We start from the raw sequence: 20,745 nt of genomic DNA, 5'->3' as shown, positions 1-20,745 counted from the left end.
GATGTAGCTTAGTGGTAAAACCCCGTTGGGCTCAATCCCCAGTACCAAAAAAAGAAAAGAAAGAAAAAACATGAAGAAATTGTATGTTCTGGGTTCCTGGGGAGGAGATTTCAAATCCTCAGTATTTCACAAGTGATATGTTTCTCATTATCATGGTGGAGACATCATGGTGGAAACCATGCCTGGATTTATGCTAATAAGGAGACAAGTTAGGGGCTGGTCATATTAGAAAGAAAAGCATGTGATTGGAGAGTTGGAGATTGAGCCAGTGACCTCAGATCAGCCTCCTTCAGGAAAGGGAGGTGGGCCGGAGACTTGAATGCAATCTCGGGGCAAATAATTTAATAAATTATGCATACAAAATGGAATCTCAATAAAAATTCCAAACACCAAAACTCTGGTGAACCTCTCAGTTGGTAAACACCTGTATGTGCTAGAAAGGTGACATATTCACATTCCATAGGAAGAGGGAATGGAAGTTTCATGTTTGGGGCTCTCCCAGACCTCACCCTATGGGTCTCTTCATTTGGCTAGTCGTGATTTATACCATTTATGATAAAAGTGCAATTGTGAGTTAGCATTTTCTTGTGTTCTGGGAGGTGTACTAGCAAATTATGGAATCTGAAAGGGTGACAGGAACCCTTGCATTTGTAGCCACTTAGTCAGAAGTGCAGTTGGCCTGGGGACCCCTGAACTTAATGACTGGCATCTTAAGTAGGGCAGTCTTAATGGGAACTGTGCCCTCAACCCATGGAATCTGCACTAATTCCAGGTGGTTACTGCCAGAAATGTATAGCAGTATTTTGTGTATCTTACTTCACTCTGGAGAGACATCAAGTTTAGGCACAAAAACTCAGTAAATGCTACACTGGGTTATTGAAAAACCTGTGATGACCTCCTACCTCATTGCCTGTTGTTCCAAATAGGAGCAAACCCTGGCCTCTCTGCCTGGCAACAAAGACATGCCATTAACCACAGGAGAAGTAATGTATCTTTAATGCCAAAATAAGAAGTATTAAAAAGAGGCATTATTAGTGCTCAGCCCAGATTTTCTTAGATCTCTGTTCAGGTTCTGTTTCCTCTTCTATTTTCTTTGAGATTTTGTTTCAAAGAGCCAAGTACCTGCAACTCTTTTTTGGAGAACTGCTCCAGGGTGACTGAAGCTGCTTCACCCAGGCTCAGAAAACCAAGTGTCTGGTTTCTTATGTCCCCTGGGAGCAACACTTAACCAATGATTGAAACTGTGCAAATATGAAAGCCCAGCTTCCTTGCTTTGAATTGCGATAAACTCTAAGGTATAATTTACACTCCAGTCGACTGAGCTCAGGACTTTGCCTGAAATTATACCCTTACTTGGCTTTTCTCCTCTGTCCCGCTCCCCCACTCCTTTTCTGGATTCTCCTAGGAATACTTCCTTAATAAATCACTAGCCCACAAATCCTTGACTCAAGGTCTACTTCAGGGGAACTTAACATAAAATAGTTCCCAATTATTCACTACCCAGCAGGTCGCCCTGTGACTTGCAGTGCTTGGGAGGAGGGATCTACTTCTCAGTCCTCAGTGAGTCAAACGTGGCCATGTGATATGCTTTGACCTATGGAATGTGAGAAGAAATAATGTATGCCATACATTATTGACTCAGATTTATCACCTGGTATTGGGAATTGCTCTTTTCTCTAGGGGAAGGGCTATGATACAAATTGTTCCTTCAGCCTGGATCTGAGAATAAGACACAGCAAAGCAGAACCACAGCTGACAAACAGGCAAGAATAAACCACTGTCATAAGATATGGAGATCTGGGGGTTGTTACTGCAGTCTACCCTAACAGATTTAATACAGGTAGTGTAGCAAAGCTAAGAGAAGATTGGCCCTGGAATTAAGACAGTCTGGGGCCAAAGTCAAACTCTACTACTTACTAGCTCTATAACCTTGGTCAAGTTTCTTAGGCTTTCTGAGTCTCCATTTCTCCATTTGTAGAATGAGAATATTAATGATATCTCCCTCAAAAAAATATTGTGGGAATCAAATGCGTTAACATATACAGAGCACTTCAAACAGTGCCTGACATGGTAAATGTTTAAGAAATATTAACTGAAGTGACTGTAGTTATGAACTACCATAAATCATCTCCAAGTTTTCAATGTTTTCTCTTATGATCACTGAACTTGCTGGTTGCCTCTTGAGACAGAACATTCCTATCTTCCCAACATTCATATGTTGAAATCCTGAATCCCAAAGTGACAGGAGGTGGGGCCTTTGGGAGGTGATTAGGTCATGAGCCTTCAGGAATGGAATTAGTGTCTTTGTAAAATGGGCCATGAGACAGTTTCTCTCTCTCTCTCTCTCTCTCTCTCTCTCTTTCTACCACATGAGGATATAACAAGAAGACTGCAAATTGGGAGTCCTCACCAGAACCTAACCATGCTGGCACACTGATTTCAGACTTCTAGTCTCCAGAACTGGGAAAATAAAATTTTGTTGTCTGTCATCCACCCATCTATGGCACTCAGTTATAGCCCACATTGATCAAGAAGCCCCCCTAGCAACCATTCCACTCTTCCCACAAGGTTCAGGTTCTATTTGGGGATCTATATAGTTCTGGGGAAAATTATTTCATTGATTTCATATGGCCTAAGTCAAAAGGTAAGATTATAATATATATCTAAAATATTACTATATAATATATATATATATATATATATATATATATTACCATATATACTATATTTTTTTCTATTTGAATTAACCCTGGGGTACTTTACCACTGAGTCACATCCATAGTCCCTTTTTATTTTGAGACAGGGTCTCACTAAGTTGATTAGGGCTTTGCTAAATTGCTGAAGCTGGCTTTGAACCTGTGATCCTCCTGCCTCAGGCTCTTCAAGTCCAGATTACAATAAATATAAAGGTCTTAGTCTTCAGATTCTAGACTGGAGTAATATTTCACTCTATAAACTAGAATAAACATTCAGTTGAGCTGAACAGAGGTTGATTTTACAGACTGAGAAGGCTGAGAAAAGCACAGAACAAAAAGCAGACAGGTTTTTTGTTTGCATTATAGCAGATTAAACACAGAACCTCACATGCTGGGCAAACACTAATCTACATCCCAGCCCCTTTAAAAAAAAATTGAGGCAAGGTTTTACTAAATTACCTTGACTGGTCTAGAACTTGCTATTCTCCTGCTGCAGCCTCCTGAGTAGTTGGGATTACAGATATGTGCCACTGAGTCTGGCTTAGATTGGTTATTTTAAAGTTGCTTTTGGAGTAAAGGTATAAGCACAGTGAACTCTCTTTTCATGCCTGCTAAAACTGGCTTGTTGGGGGATTTGGCTATTATTTCTCCTGAGTTCTTGGAAGTTCAGAAAACTTAGGGCTTGGTGACATGGAACTACAGCAGGAGTGACGCCATTTTGGTTTGGACAGCAGGCCTGGCTCAGGAGCTCAAGCCTAACCAACAGCCTCCTTTAAATTTTACTCCACACCTAAAATGAGCCAACCAGTCAGTTGTATACTGGTAAACCAGTATCCCAGAAGGGTGGAAAGATGATTTCCACGTGTAAATTCTCCCTCCATGACCAAAGTCAAGCCATGCCCAGCATGGCTTAAGAACTGGCTTGCAAATTTCTTGAATATTTAACAATAGCCTCGTGAGCCATAATAGCAGAGCCATAACAGCGGTTAGGACACCACATGACACTCCCCTAGTCATCATACGAGGGTAAGCTGCTCCAATCAGTGTGATTCTCAGAATGTTTGCGACTTTGATCAAGCATAAACAATTCCTCTGAATGCTGTAAAACACAGAAATTTCCTAAAGAGTATTAAGTTAAACGTATGAATGTGCCAGGATTAGACTAGTTTTAATGTATGTGAAGTGTAATTCCGTATGGTTTAATGTAACTGATCAAATATACACGAAAATATGGCGCAAGAAAGGAGCAAAGATGGGAGGAAGACAGAAGGGGCTGGGATAGGAGGTAGATCCCAGCAGAAGCAGACCTAAGTATGACCATTTACAGAGATGTTAATCCTACACTCCACAATGGGTATTAACTATAACTTGGGCAATTGACTGCTTTACTGTCCTGTTTAATTCAACCTCTAAGTCATCCCATACCAGCCTATGGAACATCACTCCTCCAGCCTGTAAACCTAGATTCCCTTTCCATCATGGGCGAGAACTGCAGAAAGGTCTCTGGAGAGCGTCCCTGGCGAGCACTTTCTGACAGGTCTTTGGGGACACTCGGTCACCCTATCCCAGGCGCTCGGCCTTCCCGCGGAGTTCTCCTCCGGGTGGAGTCGACGCAGTGGGCGTCAAGGACGGTGGGCGGCTCCTCCCTCCCCGCGCCTCAGCAGCTGGCTGTAGGCGGAGGGCGACACAGGAACTAGGAAACGCATGGACGGGACACGGCTTGACCAACCAGCGTAGGATTAAACAGGGCAAACTCAACTCCGGCCGAGACCCGCAGGCGAGCAGAGACTGCGCAGCCCGGCGCCGCCATCCTCAGTGTGGCCGCCGCGCCCAGCCCGGCGCCGCCGCAGCCACCGCCGCCTCCCGACGGCCCTCGCGGTGGGCGTGGCCGCTCCCCAGAACGCCCCGCCCCGCGACCGCAGCACCACCGGCGTCCCTTACTTCGTCCTGCGCGTTCCGCACACTTGTGCAACGTCACACGCGACCACCACGCCCCGGCCTAGATACACCAGCACACGTCCACACTCGACAACGTTCTGTGTTCTGCACACAAATGACACACATCTTCCCACACCCGACAGAGCCCACGCACCTCTGCCCACGGAGCGTGCGCAGAGCACAGAACAAATTCACTTGCATTTACGGCTCACGTATCTCAGACCCCGCACTACAGAACTCGTAGATACGGCCAGCACTCATTCTGCGTGCCAGTGACACGAGTATATACCATAACATACCAAACACAACACACACACAATCCCTCCACTTACACGTGCGTACAGTACACACCACGCATTGGGCCGAAAGACCACACCAGGCACTCGTGCCTGCACGCCAAGTTACAACTTCCCAGCCATCCACAATGTGCACATTTTCCCCTTCTCACACAAGTGAAATGTGCATTCCACACTACACCAAACACAAAATACACTTACTTATATTCCTGCTGATAAAAACACATTCATCTAATACATTACTTATACCACACTAAATCTAACACACCATACAAACCCTACACATAGCATGCATCTTACCAATAACATACACCATCTCATAAAACTCCAATACACATATCTGAACCTGCCACCTGATCCGCCCTACATGCACTGTGCACAAACATGAATAATCACACACAACCCACACCTCAGCATACACAACATGGATATACCATACCAAAGAAAACCATACCCACACCTGACCTACACCTGAGGACACTTCAAATGACCAACTAATCTGTATGTACTCAGAAGTGGCTCAGTTTTAGCACTGAAAATTCTGGGCCCCAGAAAACTCCTCAGTCGTAGGTAACCCAGGATCATGAAGTCACCCCACACTTTGTTCAAATGAATCATGCCTGGACCCCCAATAAACACCAATGATAAAATCTGAGCTGCTCTGAGAGAAGAAAGATGGGGACCATAGTGGCTCTGAGCTAAGGGAAACTTCCTGAGTGCCAAGTCCCCTACCCCCTTTTATAGAAGAGGAAACTTGGCTCAGGGAGGAAGTGCCTTAAAAACAGTAAAGAGCTGTCAACCCTTTCCCCCAAAAAGCAAAGAGGCAGAGAGGCCTAAGGACCCCTGACGTTGGGCTTTCACTTTGGCAAAGCACTTTTACTGAACATTTCTCACATAATCCTTACAAAAACCTGTGAGGTGGGTAGCATAGGTGCTGTCATGTCAGTGATACTAGAGAAACCCAGGTCATGCAGAGTGAGTCTAGAAGTCCCATCTTCCTGTCCCCGGGACCCAGACTTTCCCCTCTGGCAGGCTGTCTGTGTTACCCGCCCCCCCAATTCTTCCCCCATCCTGGCTGAGACATTGTGGCTGGAATCAAGAAACCACCTGTCTTGAGCCACCACCTTCAAAAGCTTTTCATTCCGTCCTAATGGGGCAAGGCGCCCAGGCTGCCCCACCCTCAGGGTGGATTAGGCGTCCGCCTCTCTGGTGGAGTTTAAGGCACATCAAAAGAGTTCCCTGCGCCAAAATAGCTCTCGCAGGCTCTGCCTCATAGTCTGAAATTATACCAGGGGAGTCTTTTTTCAGGTTAAGGCATTGTGTCTCCGACATCCAAGGGCCCTGCTCCGAATGCACCTGTATCTCTGGGAGGGTCTCCCACCCTGCAGCCTCCAGTGCCTTCCTTGGCACTGTCTTCCCGTTGCTCCATGAATTGCAACAGACATTGCCTAATACTAGATTGCTGGTGGAAATGGATTGTTTCTAGCACATTCTGTGGGAATGGGCACAAGATGGAGAAGTTTTGATCATGGGCGAGGGAAGGTGTGAGAAGGGTATAGAGTGACTTGGAGATAGGGAAATAGGATAGGATAGCTATGTGGGTGTTGAGAAGGGATGGGACATGCCCTTGGCAGGGGTGGAGGAGACTCTGGGTCTAACAGGGAAGGCAGAGGGTATGGCATGTGTCACCCCGAGATGCCAGGAAATAGAATGAGGCATGTTTTGGGGGTGGAGGGGACCAGCCCCCAGATGGGGCTTTTTGTGGAAAACATTCTCAGTATTTCTCCATGGAAGCTGCAGAAGAAAATGTAGTAACATGCAAAAAATGTTTGTGATCTTTTGATAAATGAGAAAAAAGGAAGTCACAAAAGAGGGCATAGAGTGGGATCCCTATTTTGTAATACTGGCCAGAAAGATACAAAAATGACAGCTCTATCAAGGATGACTTGCATTTCTTCTTGGAACCTTTCTATATTTTCAGATTTTCTACAATGAACTGGGAATGTAATTTTTTTTTTTTTTAAGCATCGGGGATGGAACCCTGGGCTTGGTGCATGCTGTGCAAGTGCTTTACCACTGAGCTACATCCCAGCCCCCTTGGAACATGAGTTTTATAAATACCAGAATTTTTTACTTTTGAAGAGGATTCATCAACTTTTTTTTTTTTTTTCGGTGCTGGGGATTGAACCCAGGGCCTGTGCTTGCGAGGCAGGCGCTCTACCAACTGAGCCATATCCCCAGCCCCATCAACTCTTTATTGAGTTCTTTTAGCATTCTTCAGGGTTGGCACTGCATGTGTTGTGGAGAAGGAAGCCATGGTCACTGCTGGGTGTGATGGCTCACACTGTAATCTCAACAACTAGGGAGACTGGAGCAGGAGGATCACAAATTCAAGGCCAGCCTCAGCAACTTAGCAAGGTCCTAAGCAACTTAGTAAGACTATGTCTCAAAATCAAAAAAAGGTTTGGGGATGTGGCTCAGTGGTTAAGTGCCCCTGGGTTCAATCTCCAGCACATAGTACCAAAAACCAAACCAAACCAAACCAAACCAAATTCATAACAACAATAAAAAATACTAATTATAAATAGGGCTATAGTTCAGTACAGAAGATCATGAATTTTGGAACCAGATTGTTTGGGTTCAGATCTGTCTTCTGCAGCTGTGAGTCCTGGGCAAGAGGCTTGACCTTTCTATGTCTAGGCTGCCTCCTCTCCAAGGGTTAGTTGAGCAGATACCTGCAAAATACTCAGAGGCACAGCTGGCGCAGAGTGATCCCAACCTGACTGTCAGCTGTTACTGTTATTAGTGGTTAAGAGCCTGGCTTCTGGAGCCAGCCTGTCTGGATTCTCTGACTGGCCTGGGAAATGATTTCATCTTTATCTCTACCTCAGTTTCCTAATCTGTGAAATAGGGATGAAAGTTATGATGCTCATGAAATGAGTAAGGAGAAAATTAATGAACTAACTGTGGATAAAATACTTAGAACAGAGCCTGGCGCATAGAAAGTGCTCAGTAAGTGTGAGCTACTTTACTACTAATTATTAGTAGTATCATTACTGTTGGAGAAGACAGGAAATATGAGTGAGTACCCTGTGGAGGTGGGGGTAATGTAAGATGGCTGGTTGGGAGCTCCAGGAGGGCCCCACTCTCTGCCTCTTATCTCTCCAGTGTCCTCCTCCAGTCCAGGTTATTCTGGTTCTTTAAATTTTAAAACTGTGGGCCCAGGTGCCATGCCTCATTTCTGCATATGCACTGCGACCTCTTGATCCTTCTTCAGTTCCACACAAAGGTGGATTTATGGTGCAGCTGATGAAGGGAGGTTTCCAGAACTATCATTTGCAGGGGAGGTGCCTTGGCAATATTCTGTTTATAATTTGTATTTTCTTTTCCATAAACAGAACCTCTATCATTGTATAAACTTCAGCCTCAAAAGCTTGGGTCCTCCTTTGGTTTGGGGAAGGGGATCCTAATTCAGATTTCCAAAGCCCTACCTACTAAAATCAAGTCCTTCTTTAATTGGGCCTGTCAACAGAGACCTACTCTAGGTGGTATTTTTGCCCAAGTAAGCCTGTTTCCCTTTGGGTTTGTTTTGTTCTTGAGGAAAATCAGCAGGGAAATAGCTTTGTCCTGGGGTGGCGCAAAGCCCTTGGCAGATAGGAGAAGATGTTGTATTTTGGTTTTTGTACTGGGGATTGAACCAGCGGTGCTCAACCACCAGGCTGCATTCCAAGTCCTTTTATATTTTTTATTTTGAGGCCGTGTCTCCTTAAGTCACTCAGGGCCTCAATGAGTTGCAGAGGCCGGCTTGGAACTCACGATCCTCCTGCCTCAGCCTCCTAAGCTGCTGGAATTCCCGGCATGCACTACTGCGCCCTGCTCTGGACGGCATTTTGAATGACAAGAAGCTTCTGAGATCCCAGAGCAGTTTGCAGCTGGTTGGGAAAATATGTCAACTCTGGAGATTTAACCAGAAACTGAAATGGACAAACCATCACAGGACAGGAGAAGGAAACATGATGACCTGGGTTCTTTCCTGGGACCTTATGATCTTCTTACATTTAGGCTTTATTAACACTACTCTGCCAGTCTGCTTTGTAAAATATTTATGCTGCTATTTGAAATTGAGTAAAAGGCTGGGGGTGGTGTTGCACACCTGTGATCCTAGTAACTAGGGAGGATGAGGCAGAAGGATCACAAGTTTGAGGCCAGCCTGGGCAATTTAGTGAGGCCCGAAGCAGTTGAGTGACACCCTGTTTCAAAATAAAAGGAAAATGAACTGTGGATGTGGCCGAGTGGTAAAGCACTCCTGGATTCAAGTCTCAGTTGACAACCAACAAAAAGAACCTGAGTGAGATGGAGGTCTGACTGTTTCCACCTTGGGCGTGAATTCCCAGGGTCCCTCTGGGCTGTGTCCGAGGGCACTTTTCTTGGCTGTGCTCAGAGCCTCAAAACATGTCCCACACCAGGCGCTTCCTTGTGCTGTTCATGCCTGTCTAGCATGCCACAGCTCTGTGCCCTCCTTCAATTGTCAACTCTGGCAAAGTGGCTGCTTCCATGTCTCACCCCGGGAAAACACTCAGGGCTGAATTGAGTTGTGGGTTAAGTTGGTGTGATGGCTAACTTTATGTGTCAGCTTGGTTATGCCGTGATTCTCAGTTGGTTTTGGTCAACTGCCAGTTGAGTCATCACCGTGAAGGTCATTTTTAGATATGGTTAGGATTTACATAGTAGATTCTGATTAGAGCTGATCGCCCTCTAAAGAGCATTGAGCCCCATCCAATCAGTCGAAGGTCTCAAGAGAAGAAAGACGGAAGTGCCCAGAAGAGGAACAAATCCTACCCTGAGACTGTCTTGGGACCAAAGATGCCAACATCAACTCCTGCTGGAATTTTCATGGACTTGCCTGTCGCACGATAACAAGCGCCATTACTTTTTTCTTTTTTGGTACCAGGGATTGATCCCAGGGTGCTTTAACCACTGAGCCACGTCCCCAGCCCTTTTTAATTGCTTTAATTTTGAAATAGGGTCTCACTAAGGTGCTTAGGGCCTCACTAAGTTGCCAAGGCAACTTTATATACATATGACTTTATATATATATATATATATATATATATATATATATATAAAATCTTTGGTATTGGTTTTGTTTCTCTGGAGAACCCTAATATAGTAGAATGAGTGTAAATTGTTTTCTTGATTGGAAAAATCATTCTGTGTGTGTGTGCGTGTGTTACTGGAGATTGAACCCAGGGGTGCTTTATCACTGAGTTTTTTTTATTTTTGACTTTGAGACAGTGTCTTGCTAAATTGCCAAGGCTGGCCTAGAACTTGTGATCCTCCTGTCTCAACCTCCTGAGTCCCTGGGATTACAGACATGTGCCACCATACCCAGCCAGGAAAAAACTATCCCTAATGTAAAGATTTTTTATGATACAAATAGATAGGTGGGGTGGGAGGTCCAGAGGCCCTAGCAGGGCTTTTTTTTAATCCTTCTTCTCAGTCACAGATGAGCATTAGGAATGAAGATCCGGCTCCCCCACCCCAAAGTGTAGTTAGCTACTTCTAAAATTATTTGTGTTTGTAATAATAGAAGACTAGAGACATCCTAAATGCTCATCCTGTGCTCAAGTACTCTGCGATAGTAAAAAGGAAGGGGAAGCTTTTGATGTGCTACTGATGTGGAATGACTTTGGTAAAGTGAGTGAATGCCGTGCTAGTGGTGCACGCCTGGACTCCCAGGGACTTCCGAGGCTGAGGCAGGAGAATCAGGAGTTGGAGGCCAGCCTCAGCAACTTAGCGAGACCCTGTCTGAAAATTAAAAAATAAAACAAAAAGGACTGGGATGTAGCCTAGTGGTAAAGCACCCTGGGTCCAGTCCCTAGTATTCCCTTCCCCACCAAAAAAATAGAGTATCCAACACTGTGTTTCCATTCAGGTATTTGTAGAATATATATATATATACATATATATATATATATGTACCTATATATGTACATATAATAGAATATATGTGTATATATTCTATAGAATATAGTCTATATAAATATGTAAATTATAATATAAAATATTATATATAAATATACAAATATAAATCTATTACATTGCTTACAGGCTCAGAGTCCCTTATCCACGATTCTAAAATCCAAAGAGTTCCGAAGGGTTGGAGATGTAGCTCATTGTAGAATGCTTGCTTAGCATGCACAAGGACCTGAATTTCTTGTTTAGTACTGAAAAAAAAAAAAGTTTGGAAAAATAAAAGTACTTTTCTTTGGTTTATAGCAAATTTATTTGGTAGCAAAACCAGAGCTGAAAAGACATGTTTTTTTTTTCTTTTTTTTTCCCCCATTTTATGCCTGTTATTTATGCCTGACACCCCAGACCTAGGGTGATCATCTGTCCTGGTTGCTTAGGACTGGTTGGGACCCAGGGGACAGTGTGTAAAGGGGATGTTACAGAATACTTACTGTTTGAACCTCATTATGTCTAAAATCTGGAAAGGTGGGCAAGGTGGCGCATGCCTGTGACTGGGGAGGCTGAGACAGGAGGACTGTAAATTTGAGGCCAGCCCCAACCATTTAGTGAAGCCCTAAGCAACTTAGTGAGACCCTGTCTCAAATTTTAAAAAGGTCTGGGGATGTGGCTTAGTTGAGTAAGTGCCCCTGGTTTCAATCCCCAGGACCAAAGTGGTGGGAATATCCCGACTGTTCTTGATTCTGTAGCCCATCTGATTTCTTAGGGTTTTAGCTCAGGATGGTGGCCCTGGTTCCTTGGCTATCTCTGGAAGGACACATCAGCCACCAGCCACTGCCTCTGGGGAGGAAACAGAGGCTAGGGGGTAGGACGGGGGAGAGTTTTCAGGGCATATCCTTCTGCATCTTTTGACTATGAACCATGTGAATGTATTATCTACTCGAAAAAATAAATACAGGAAATTATGAAAAAAACAAAACTCTCTGCACTTTGGACTACACTACAAATAGAATTTTAAAGATTAAAAAAAAAATGTCCATGCTGCTGTTATTGATATTGTCAAAGCAATATGTGTCTTTCTGATTCTGCTGACCCCCGTGTACCCTGTTCTTAGAGCCGCTGGGTCTGCTGAGCTCCCACTTGGAAGTCAAGTGTCTTGGCTTTGGTTTTCCAGGCTCGCCGGGCCGGGCAGGTCTCTCCCGGAGCATCAGGGGGACTGAGCTCGCTCTTCTGCAGCATGCTGCACAAAACGGGGCGGGGTGGGGCGGCAATTTTTTTCCTGGATTGGTGCTTATTGTTATTGTTTTGAAAAATCAAGAAGAATCATGCAAAGCAAGTGGAAACAGGCTGGGCGAGCTGAAAATACCCACATGCTCCTGCCCTGGGTCTCCGAGTGATATAATTAGCTGCTTTTTTCCAGTGGTGAGTGGGCGGCTCACTCCCCAGGCACCGGGCAAGGCCCCAGGATGATTCAACGGCAGGCAAGCCCGGGCAAGGCCGCCGGGAGCTGCGGGATCGCGGAGGTGCCGATGCGGGAGAAGGATCGGGCGCTGCGGGGGCGCCGGGACCCGGACCCGCCAGCAAGCAACGCTGGTCTGCTCGCCCGGCGTTGAGCACTTCCGCCCACCGCCCCAGTGCTGGCTGCCCACTCCTCTCCCTCGTCGCTGCACAGGGACAGAATCTGTTCCTAATTCACGCCTCTCCCGAGTTGGAAGTCTCCGAGAGCTTCTAGAGGCGAGTTGGGGGACCCTGTACCCACATGGACTAAAGCCACCTTCCCAAACCTCAAGAGGGAGGGTGGGAGCTTTTGATCACCTCGGAGATTTTTCTTTTACTTTTATTTATTTATTTATTTTTTGGTGGGTGGCGGGGCAAGATACTAGGGTTTGAGCCCAGGGACATTCTTTTTATTTTTTGTTTTGAGACGGAGGTCTGGCTAATTTGCTGAGGCTGTCCTTGAACTTGGGATCCTCCTGCTTCAGCCTGGAGTTCAGGCGTGTGCCACAACCCAGCACCTCCAGATTTTTCAAAACATCTGCACACACAACCCGTTGACCCTCACCCAGTTTTAATTCAGTAAATTTCTACAGGACTGGAACATGGAGTATAATTTTTTTGTGGTGTTAATTATTGTCTAAAATAGTTCTAACTACTGCAAGATACACTGTGAAGAACAAGCTGAGCTGGTGGTGGTGGTGGTGCACGCCTGTAATCCCAGCAGCTCAGGAGGCTGAGGCAGGAGGATGGTGAGTTCAAAGTCAGCCTCAGCAACTTATCAAGGCCCTAAGCAACTCAGTGAGACCCTGACTCTAAATAGAATGTAAAAAAGGGTGGGGATGCGGCTCAGTGGTTAAGCACCCTTGGGTTCAATTCCCAGTACCAAAAAAAAAAAAAAAAAAAAAAAAAAAAAAAGATTAAACCCACTTTGCACCCCAAGGCAAACAACACCAGAGGGTGCTATCCACCATGGGGCTAGTGGGGCCCTGGAGCTGGACAATACAGGTGACTAGATCCTTTCCCCATAGGTAGCCATGGTGATTGTTTTGTTTCTCTTCGGGCAGAGAGAATCTATGTCTGTATAGGACCTGAGCATCTTTCTCAAGGGGATCCCTCTTCTCCCACTCCCTAGGCTGAGAATCACTGGTCTGGGGAGAGGAAGGTCTAGTGGCACCATTTCAGGCCTGTGGAAAACCAGGAAGGAGAATAGGGCCTTCCCTGAGGTCCCAACACAGCAAGCCTACGGCCCCTACCAGATCTAGGCTGAGTCCTAGACACCTCATCAGGAAACTCTCAGGGTCTCTCTACCTGTATTTCTGGCAATAAAAGGAACTCTCTTCATAATAATCCTTCTTCTGGGGCCCCAGGGGAGTTTCAGATGGATTTGCTGAGTAAGGGATTTTTCCTACATTTCAGTCCAGTGACTTCTCAGACTTTGATGTTGACTAGTTTAAAACAAAACAAAACAAAACAAAAAAAAACCCTGTGCAGCCAAAGGAGGAAGTCAGTCCTGCTGTGTGCACACTTTAGGCTGCATACACTGTGTCTTTGTGTCTTGCTTCCTCCTTTGGGATCTGGGGAGAATAGTGTCTACCTCATTCTCAGTCTCTCAGCAGGGTTGAGGGGGATCTGTCTCCCTCATTGTTTTCAATTTCTCAGGGAGTTGTAAGATCATAGATATGGAAGTACCCATTTTATAGGTGAAGGTACTGAGGCACGAGGCCACTGCACTGCAGAGGCAGCACCATTCTTCTTGTGACCATGTCCAGAGGAAAAGCCCCTCTTGTAGGAAGATGGGGAAAGGAAAGGGTCCCATCTGTGGTGTTCCCTGCTGTTGCGGGGTCGGGGGATGGCTAGCAAATGTCATTAGAAATCTGTGCACATACCCAGGGACTACATGAACCTGTGCATCTAGGTGGGCCTGTAAGCCAAGTTCTCTCCGGTGGAATGTGTGTGGGAGATTATTCAAGTCCTTCTGAGCCAGGTGTGACAAAATGCACACGCCTTCTTCATGCCCTTCCTCCCCCTCCAGCCGGAGGCAGAGATCTTGAAGCACTAGGGGATAGTGGAGTCCCAGGATGGAAGGAGCCTGGATCCCTGAATCATCACATGGAGGTCAGCCACCACCAACTGGAGTGCCTTTTTTTGGATTCCTACGTGGGTGTGAAACGCACTTCTATTGGGTTGTCACTGAGATGTGATGGTTTGTTACGGCAGCTAGTGTCATCCTAACATAGCCCCAGTGTTTTTCCCAAGCCCACTCCTGAGCTTCCAGGAGGCACTGGGAGGGACCTCAGCAATTAGTCTTCCCCACAGGTACAGGATTGTGAGCATCACTGAGGAACGCCCCCCTCCCCGGCTCTGACCTTGGCTGCAGCGGGGCCACCAGTATGCAGGGCTTGGGGTTGCAGCTATTGCATTACACAGTGGTTCTGGTGACATCGCCATTCCAATGACACTTAGAGCACAGCCACCCTAGGGAAGCAAAGATAAGGACAAGCAGCTGAGGGAGGGGGAGCACAGCAGGGATGGGCCACATCCAGAGCACTGGACCTGCCCTGATCCCTGCCTGTGTCACCCCAGTCAAAGCCAGCACCTCCTGGGGCCTCCGTTTCCATGACCAGGTGTGAGTCTAAATCACCTGTCTTGGCTGGGGGAGCAAGAGGGTGAGACAGTGAGTGAGAAGCGAGGCCATGGATCTGAGGTCCTGACACCACTGACCCGTCTCTGCTGAGCAGTCAGAGGCTTTAAACCCAAGACCCTCTGTACTCTGATGTATGTAGGACAGGGGTTTTTTCTTGGGAGGGGCTTAAAAACAATTTGTTAGGGAAGAGAAGAAGTAAAGAATGCATTATTTCTACTCTTTTGGGATCTTTTGGAAGGTTGTTCTGATTAAAGAGCCTGGAGAGAGGGTGTCTTGGGGCCTTTGAGGGCCAGCTCACAGGGCTGGACTCTGAGTCTGTGGGTCATTCCCCTGGCTAGTAAGGGTTTGTTCTCAGTTGTCACCATATCTGAAATTCCACTGGTAGGGCTTCATTTCTTTGGATTCCTTTTTGTTCCCTCACAAAAACAAACAAACAAACAAACAAACAAAAACCCACAGTGGTAACTGCATTTATTTGCTTACAATTATCTAATTTAATCAGGGGCTTAGTGGGAATGCCTTGTCTCTACTCCGTGTGACTTTGGCTGGGCCTGTAGAATCAGCTTCCAACGATGGTCCTCACATGGCTGGCAAGGTGGTGCAGCTGTTGGTTGGGAGATTAGCTGGAGCTATTAGCTAGGAGCCAAGTTTACCCTGCATGTGACTTCTCACAACATTGTGGTCTTTGAGTAACTGAACACCTTAACACAGTGGGTTGAGATCCCTACGAATGCAAAAGCCGAAACTGCTAGCCCTCCTTAAGTTTTAGACCTGGAACTGACAACGGTAACTTCTGTTCCACTCTGTTGGTTCAAAGAGTCACAAGCTAGCTGGGTGCAGTGACGCACCTATAACCCCAGTAATCTGGGAGACAGGAAGATCACAAGTTTGAGGTTAGCCTGGGCAAATTAGTGAGGTAATTTGGGGAGACCCTGTCTCAAAAAATAAAAATCAAAGTAAAAAGGATTGAGGATGTAGCTCAGTGCCTCTCGGTTCAATACCGAGTACTGAAAAAAATATATCACAAGCTAGACATGTTCAAGGTGCAGTGACTGATAAAGAGTTTGAATGCAGTATTGGGTGATACAGATGCCCACAAATCACAACCTCCCACAATGACATGGATACATCTTAGGTTAGGCTATGCTGCAATAACAAATAGCCTTCATATTTCAAGGACTTCACTTAAGTAAAGTTTTCTTTCTCACTTACTTGTCCCATGCAAGTTGTGAGATACTCTGCTGCATACAGTCTTGCAGGGATCCAGACTATTGTAGGCTTCAACATGTGGTAGCAGCACCATTGGGACATGAGACCTTGCTTTTGGCATAGCTGTGGACAGGAAGGCTGGAGAATTTCACCTGGCCTTGAAAGGGAAAAATGTCACTGAGTGTCAGGTTTCATTGGCTAGAATCAGTTGGCATGGCTCTGTCTAACCTGTAGCAGGAGGGGGCTGGGAAATGTAGGAGAGGACCTGGAAAAATTGACCACATGTGACAAAATGATTGTTTTAAATAGGTACGTGTAAAATTCAAGATAGTGTTTACTTCAGGATAGGGGAAGAACACATAAGAAAGGGCCAGATTGTTCATGTTTGAGTTTGGGGTTTGAGCAGGGAAGATTAACTGTGTGTATTTTTAAGTGAATGAATGAGTAAATGAATGGATAAATAAAAGAGAGGTCACAGAAGCAGGGGCACTAAAGCCTCCCCTCAGAGTGCAGGCCAAAAATGGCCCTCCCATAAATATTCACAGAGCTCCTAGCCAAGGCTGCGGGACTCCTGAGGTACAAAGATGAATAAAATATGGCTCACCCTCTCCAAGTTCCCTGCTGGGAGGACTCACTAGGCACAGAAACCAAGCAGGCCAGCAAGGCCTGTTGGGCAGACTTGCTCACCAGGAACTCTGGGATCCAGGCGGAGCTTTGTGGAAGACTCAGCCGAGGAGATCTTGTAAGTTAGGCCAGGCAGGATGAGCAGGAGTTTGGAGTGGAGGTGGTGGAATAGGTTGGTCAGGAACAACAATGTGTGCAAGGCCAGAGGGCCCTTTGCTCCTTGCAGATGAGCTGAGCTACTCACGCTGCTCTGGGCCACCCAGAACCCTGTGGGCCAGGCATTCCACTCCCCAGGGGCTGCCAAGCTTGCAGCTGATGATGCTTTTGGCTACTTCAGGACTTGGCTTCAGATAAGGGTGCTTTCTTGCCTGAGGGGTACATCCCTTGCTACAGGAAGTCACATTCGGATGATGAATTGGATCAGGGCTATAAAGGTCTAGCCCCTAGAACTCTGCAGGGCCATCCCAGCTCCAGGGCTCCTTGTGGGTTCAGCTGAGGCCTCTCTGGGATCTCTAGCTTTCATGAGAGCCCAACTCCTCCTTCTGCCCAATCCTGTTTCCTTTATACCCAGATGAGTGTGGACTGCAAACACACTCCCCAATAAACCTCCTTCAGATGACTCCCCACTTCAATGTGTTCTCTGAGAAACCTACCTAAGATACCCACTAAAGTTTAAGTGACTATTGAATCCCAAGGGACGCTTTTTCTGGGAGTGTTTATATATCAGTAATAATAACTAACATTCATGGAGTAATTCTTTTTTTTTATTATTTTTTTAATTTTTTGGTTCCTGGGGATTAAACCCAGGGGTGCTTTATCACTGAGTTACATCCCCAGCCCTTTTTATTTTTTATTTTGAGACAGGGTCTTGCTAAATTGCTTAGGGACTTGGTAAATTGCTGAGGCTGGCCTTGAACTTGCGATCCTCCTCCCTCAGTGTCTTGAGTTACTGGGATTACAGGCATGATTCCTATGTACCAGGCTATATACTTTGCCTATATGATCTTATATAATGAAAAATAGAATTTATGTCAAAGGAATGAATTTTAGATGGTGAGATTTCAGGCTAAAGTGGTAGGTTTGGAAGGCTGGAAGTGTTCATGTGTCACAAATTCTGTCACAGATTTCTCTGTGATACAATATGATCAGTCTTGATCCTTGTGGTCTCCATCATTTCCCAGCCCCCTTTGCTGCGGGGTAGACAGGGCCACATGATTGGTTCTAGCCTAGCCAAGGAAAGAAGAGCATGTGAGCACAACTTTGAGGGGGTAGGTGGGGGTGTGGTGGGGGTCCCAAGCTCAGGGCCAGGAGCCTCAGTTCTTACCTCCATGCCTGTAATCCCAGTGTCTGCACTCCAAGGGTGCTGAGGCAGGAGGATCGCAAATTCAAGGCCAGCTTCAGCAGCTTATCAAGGCCCTAAGCAACTTAGTGAGACCCTGTCTCAAAATAAAAATAAAAAGGTCTGGGGATGTAGCTCAAATAAAGCACCTCTGGGTTCAGGCTGCAGTACCAAAACAAAATAAAAACAAAAACAAAAAACCCCAGGACTTCTTTTGCTCAGCAATATAATTTCTCTGTTCCGCCTTTCCTCTGGGGTCTCACTTCTATATGGAGGTGAATTCCTCTGAAGGCTGACTGTCCCTGTTTGGGACTCCCCGGTCCTTTTCTAAGAAATGGAGACATGGTTCCCACACTTCCTCCCTGTCTTGGGTAGCTCCTACAGCCGCCATGGAACCCTCCTCACATCCTCCTTTTTCAGGTTTGGCCTTCCGTCTTCCCTCACCGCCCCACAGAGGCCCAGTCTGGGGTGGGAGTGGGTCTGGACCCTCCTGTCCTCTGGCTGAGCTCCCTCTGTCCCTAAGCTGGCTGCTTTCTGGCATGCTCAGGCAGCAGGCTTGGTCCTGACTGGCCCTTTGGCCCTCAGGAACATGTCCTAACATGTCCAGCCCTGCTCTAGGAAATGCGGTGTGTTGCTTTATCCTTGGAAATGCCTGCTGGGGGGTGAGGAGGGGCATGTGGGACACAAGAGACCCCTGGAGACTGAATTTCTCTGAACAGAATGGGGTTTGTAGATCCCTTGGGATAGACCTGGGATCTGGTGTGTGCTTGTGTGTGTGTGTGTGTGTGTGTGTGTGTGTCTGTCTTGTGTGTAACTTCTACTCCCTTGCCCTCTTCAGGGCTGAAGTCTTCCTTTGAAGACTGCCCAGCTATACATTCAAGTGCATGGTCACAAACAGTTGTTTAAAGCTACGAGAGACCCTTAGTAAGTGCTTAATAAATATTTGTTGATACTATTGGGGTTGTAGTGAGCCAGAAGTCATATGTATACATACATCTATCTATCTATCTATCTATCTATCTATCTATCTATCTATCTATTTTTTTAACTTCCCAACATCACCAACAAAAAGAATTATTTCACTGTGAAGCTGAGGACCACAAACTTTAAATAATTCACTCCAAGTCTTCATTTAAAAATTGCCCTCTAAAGTAAACAGACAGATAATGTCCAGTCTCTCTGAGATGCTTGAAGCTGAGGGGATTCTCGTGAGTAGGAGGACGTGCCTGTCCCCTGCTGTACATCTGACGACCCAGCCTTTGGATGAATGGCATGGGTGTGGCGAGGAGTGGGGGCTGCAGCCAGGGGCGGGAGTGGTCCTGGCCCGACTGCAGGGCCAGGCAGACCAGAGAGTCTGGTACTGAGGCTCCCACCCCTGACAGGGCTTCTGTCCCCACAGATGAGGAGAAGGGGGCTGGCCTCCCTGAGGTCAGCTGCATTAGAGGAAGAGGACTGGGCATGTCCGGGCAGAGATTTCCAGACACTGAACAGCCTGAGACGTCAGTAATTGCAGCTGCTGCAAACCCGAATTCAGTTTTTTAGTGAGATTTCTGTTCACACTCCATTCTGGTAATTTTTGAAAAATAAAACTGGGAATAAAACTGGTAAAGGATGGGAGGAAGGCAAAGGGGAGAAACAAAGGTGCTTAGGGGTGTGGAGGTGGGTGGGAGCAGATGGAGACCTCACTACTGTGTCTGTCAGAAGTGTCAGAATTATCCTTTATCAATGTCATCTCAGAAAACTGCCTGGAATTGAGGGTGCTAGATATTTTTCTCACTCTGGACCTGTGGAAGTAGAGGACCACAGAGAGAGATCAGGGTAGGAAGCAAAAGGCTAGCCTTAGTCATTTATTTGCTGTGTGATCTGAGTCAGCTCATTGGGCTTCTCTGAGCCTCAGTTTCCCCAGAAGTTTATGTGGGCTGTGTGGAGGAATACCCAGGAGATAACTCACAGCCCCAGCCCGGTCTCCCCTTCTTAGCCTTCATATCTACTGCATTCACACTGGTTTCACTGCTGAGGTGGGATGGAGGTGGAGTCAGGGTGTCTGAGACTGCTTCAATGTCTGCTTTCTCCATGTCCTGGAGACCAGATTGCCCCTCCCCCCTTTTTATTAAGTATTGGGGGTTGAACCCAGGGGTCGTCTACCACCGAACTACATCTCTTGGCCCTTTTTGAGATAGGGTCTTACTAGGTTGCCAGGATTGGCCTTGAACTTGCAATCCTCTTGCCTTAGTCTCTGGAGCAGCAAGGATTACACAACTGGGCCAGCACACCGGGCTGTTGGCCCCTTCTGAAAAGCGTTGGACTTCCCTGACAAGCAATAAGCTCGCATACTCCCGTTCTCTGGGCCTCACTTTCCTCGTCTGTGAAACAATGAAGATTGAATTCTATTTTAGGCCCAAAGATGCTTTGTTAGGATTTCGGGGTGTCTCAGGTGCATCTGGGAGAGGTGTCTAGCGAGGGACGGGTAGACACAATGGTGTATAGTGGCCTTTTCCTGGGAATTGTAAAAAAAGACATTTTTATTACTTA

Source organism: Sciurus carolinensis, chromosome 7 (genome assembly GCF_902686445.1).
Source record: "Sciurus carolinensis chromosome 7, mSciCar1.2, whole genome shotgun sequence".
In the NCBI taxonomy this organism is placed as follows: domain Eukaryota; kingdom Metazoa; phylum Chordata; class Mammalia; order Rodentia; family Sciuridae; genus Sciurus; species Sciurus carolinensis.
The sequence above is the reverse complement of the archived record's forward strand: the minus strand, read 5'-3'. Positions refer to the sequence as shown.